At 48.3% G+C, this 4183-nt stretch overlaps 1 long non-coding RNA gene across 1 annotated transcript; it reads left to right on the top strand.

Annotated features, from left to right (window-relative positions):
- The first annotated feature begins 1822 nt into the window (after positions 1–1822).
- On the top strand, positions 1823–3112 carry LOC135918655 (uncharacterized). The gene is made up of 2 exons (XR_011506955.1): positions 1823–1970; positions 2058–3112. It is a non-coding gene; the product is annotated as an uncharacterized lncRNA (long non-coding RNA).
- The last annotated feature ends 1071 nt before the right edge of the window (positions 3113–4183 follow it).

The following is a 4183-nucleotide window of genomic DNA, read 5'->3' as shown; positions in this document are numbered from 1 at the left end:
ATTTGCATTCACAACTTATAACAAGTGCTTTAGTTCCCTGGGATTGCCTTCTTCTGAATTACTCGTGGAAAAATTACGAATGCGATTCAATTGCCTTTCAACACAGAGTCTATTGAAGGCAACAAAGCGTCAAAAGAACAACAACATAACTTGTAAGCGTAACTTTTGTAAGAATAGACTGTATACACTAGCGAAATACTGCGATAATTCACGACGTCCTGGCGAATTTTTTTTAGCAACTGCTGACGAACGTCGCCACTCACTTCTTTTTAGTGTCTTCCGTGCCTTGCGAAGTTTTCTGTCAGGATAAGCCGGTGGTGGCTGTTTTGCTGTTGTGGTATAGCGTAACCTAAGTGTAGGAATCCATAATATTTCTGCTTTGTATCCCCTAAATAACTCAGATTCAGAAATATTTGTAAACTAAATACGCCCACAGAAACACAGGGACCATGGTATTGCTTCTGGCAAGCTAGAAAATGAAAGAAACATTTATTTCGTGCGATGTTCTGTGCCGCGTCTTCGTGAATGTGACAGCGTCGAGATTTAAGCTGGGCGCGCCTCAGCGCCTGGCGTCGGAAAAGTCGAGGAGCGCGCGCTCTCCTTGGTGCGTCCCTCACCAGACAGGCTTGAGGGTTTAGGCAGGCCGGAAATGTCGCTGGGTCGCGGTGAGATTTCCGGCCTGTCTAAACCCTCAAGGCCCCTTAGTCCGACCCCATGGAGCACAAGATGCGCGTCTCCCCACGCGTATACGCTTCACATTACGTGACTCCGAGTCCGTACGTGTGTGACTGAGGCCAGGTCAGATAATACGCGGTCAATTGCGAGCTTCATTTAGCTGCCAGATCAGCTTGAGCCGAACCGCTCTTGTATGTATTTGAGGAAAGCTTATCCAGAACTTTGTTGTGCTACATTTTTCTGCTTAATTCATTTTGTTATAGGTGCTGGATTTTTTTCGGGTTAGAAAGCACAGAAACTTTACATGCACACGTCACCAACATTGAAACCAAATTGTTCGAGCAACGGCGCCGAAAGTGTCCACGCCAGCCACGTATTGTCGGCTCAGAACTTGCCACTGCCAACGCACACGCCCATATCAGGAATCGCTAGATTATCGCGCCGCGCCCGCGCGTATGACCTCGAGAGACGCGCGGAAGAGTGGCGTACGGCATCGAGTGACACCAGGACAGGCGCGAACGACGGGCCCCGTGTAGTCCGGCGTCGAACAGCGTCGCGGCCCCCTGTCATGCATCGAGCTAGCAGTGTGAAACAAGGGTCGATCGACTAAATGGTTGCACAGAAACAAACATTGGGCGTCAGCCGCCGTTGTTAGTAAGAATAAGAATGGCGCTGCCTAACACTCCCGAAGTTAGGCTGCACAGTACACAAATTCTCAGTAAAGAGGATGTGAGAACAGCCGCCGCTGAAACTCGCTTGATGGGGCAGCGCACGCGTAATGCAAAGGGTGTTGATTCGGCTCCGTACGACAGCAAATTGTTTTCTTCGTGAGTTTTCATTTCATTTTGCCGCGTCATTACTGCGCTTCGATTAAAACAACAAATTATTTCCGTTGTGGTTCGCTTGGCTTCGCTAACTGTTGGCTTCGTGTGAAGTTCAAACGAGCAACAGCACGAGAGACAGGACAGGAAGAAGCATTATTGTTGTTAACATTACTTACAATATTGTTTTAACATTGAACATTATTGTTTTTAACAAGAAGTCAATATTTATATGTTGATTGATTTCATGGTTTATTTGTTAGTAAATTTTGTTTTACTTTCCTACCAATTAGGGTTCATGCCCCGTAGTGGGTACCTCTCACAAATCCAGGCCCAATAGCAACAAGGGCACAGTCAGCCCGCTTCAACTAGCTGGGATGAATTATGACATGAAGCATTAGCTGTTGCGCAAAATTAACCTCGTCGTTTAACGGGGGCGCACCCATTTCCAGCTTCAAGTCAGTGAAGTTTGGGGTAAGCAATCCAGTAATCTATTTCTTGAACCGGTCCAGGGCTGCAGGTGCAGTCGAAGGAAGAGGGGATTCCCTTTCTCTCGTGCAGCTCCGTGGAAGCATTTCGAACGCTACAGCGGCCATGTCTGGGGAAATTGCGGCCACCAGCGGAAGCGACCGGCCGAACACGGTTGGTGGTACACCGGGCACCCCAGTCTCACTGAACTTCATCACGTGGGGCACAAACGGTCTCGACCGAAGCAACCTGCGGCCGCGTAGTGAAGCCGTCTGCTCGATAATCTGAGCCGCCGACCCGGACGTGGTCTTCCTCCAGGAAGTGGTGCTTGAAAGTTATGCAGTCATATGGCCGGCGTTTCGAAAAGACTACAGGTGCGTCCGAGGACACTACTGGAGCAACTCTACGGTAACCATGCTGAAGAAAGCCACCACAGAATTCAAGACGTGCCACATGCGACAGCTGAAACAGGGCCGGGTGCTGCGGGAGGTGGCGACGATCGAGGCATCGTTCGCGGGCCTCCCGATCACGCTGATGAACGCGGCGCTAGAATCCGATCACGACAAGCCGAAGCTGCGTAAGAAGCAACTCTCCAGCTGTTTTAAGAAGTGTCTGAGGCACCCCGCTAACAGGACGGTCATCTTCGGCGGAAACCTCGGCCTGCGCGCGGACACGAGCTCAGTGACGTGGGTGGACGTCCGCGCTCCCTGGTGGACGTCTGGGAACACTGTGGCAGGCGGCGGGATGTCCGCTACACGTGGGACATGATGGTAAATGACAACAATTTCTTTGACTTCAGTAAAAAGCCTCAGCACCGCCCCGACAGGGTCTACTTGAAGGCTTCTAAGCCTGCCACTATGACGCCTGCGTCGTTCGACCTGATCGGCATGGAAAGGCTAAGCCCACTAGGTTGCTTTCCCAGTGACCACAGGGGTCTGCTGTGCCGTTTTAATGTGTTCTAGGCTGCGGCATGGCCCGTAGTTGTGTTTAACACATGCAAAGACAAAATCACACGCTGCACATTTTATTTTTAACCATCGTGACTAAATCCAGCAACGAAGTCTGTACTGCACATAAGTCAAAATATTTGTGTGAAATATCTATTCTACGTTCTGACTTCTTGGCAATGAATGAATGAGTTACTGTTATTCTCCGCCCAGTCATTGGTTTTGAGACAGCGCAGCAACTTCTTTTGCTGAGCTCAATCACGCTTCAACATAATGAAATACAATTTATCCTTACGCATTTGAGCTTTGCTCCTTGCGGGTGCAATTTTTTATTTGACTTTTTTTTTTACATGACGCATTTAGTACAATTATTTCCTTCGAAGTCGGATTGGTTTAGTATGAACTTGGGCTATTATTATGGCTCTACTGAAGGCTCGGAGATTACATTTTAGTACCTGGAATATATTAACTCCAGGTTAAAACTACGATTACGCGAGCTTTTTCGCAGTCCACATGCATCGGTATACGCGTAGCTGCAGAGGGTAATGCAACATACAAGATCTTGTCTAGAAAATGGAAGCCATGGTGGCTGTGCCACCGCGACTGATGCACGGATTGTATTCGAAGTGGCATTTAGGTGCGCCGGGTAATCGAGGACCTAGTCATTGCGTAACAGACCGATTAGCCTCGTTCGAAAATATTTAAGGAGCCATTTGTCTGGCCAGCACGCTTGAGCCACGTATTGGACAATTAAACGCGCAGTACAGCAAGAGCAGTCACCGCGTGACAGATAACTGAATGTCGGTGCAAGGTGTACTTTTATTTTACTTACAATTCTAGCAGCACCTAATTTCAGTGGTAATTTCTTCGCCACCTTTCCAACGCCCACGCACACTTCCACCATGCCAGGGTGCCAACTTGCCGCATTCGTTAGCGTATACCTGTATTTTGACACGTATTTATATGGTACCGGGATATCTTCGCTTATTTTTTTAGTATCCCTTTGCTTCCGCGGTCGCAAAGCATGCAGACTGCCTACGAAAAAGTATGTTCCTGTATTTACATGCGTATATTTACAGCGCTTCTTTGTACACGTTCCTTACCAACTAGCAGGTAGTTACACGTTTCAGTTGCGTCCATTGTTATCCTCTTCTTTGATGAAACTGGCCCCAGCGCAATTTCTTAACCCACTGGGGTCCTACAGTCAGGCGGGTGGTCAATGCCAAATAAATACTTATGCCATACGTATTCATGAGTTCGGTGATGAAAAGT

Source organism: Dermacentor albipictus, chromosome 6 (assembly GCF_038994185.2).
Source record: "Dermacentor albipictus isolate Rhodes 1998 colony chromosome 6, USDA_Dalb.pri_finalv2, whole genome shotgun sequence".
Lineage (NCBI taxonomy): Eukaryota > Metazoa > Arthropoda > Arachnida > Ixodida > Ixodidae > Dermacentor > Dermacentor albipictus.
The sequence above is the reverse complement of the archived record's forward strand: the minus strand, read 5'-3'. Positions and strand labels throughout refer to the sequence as shown.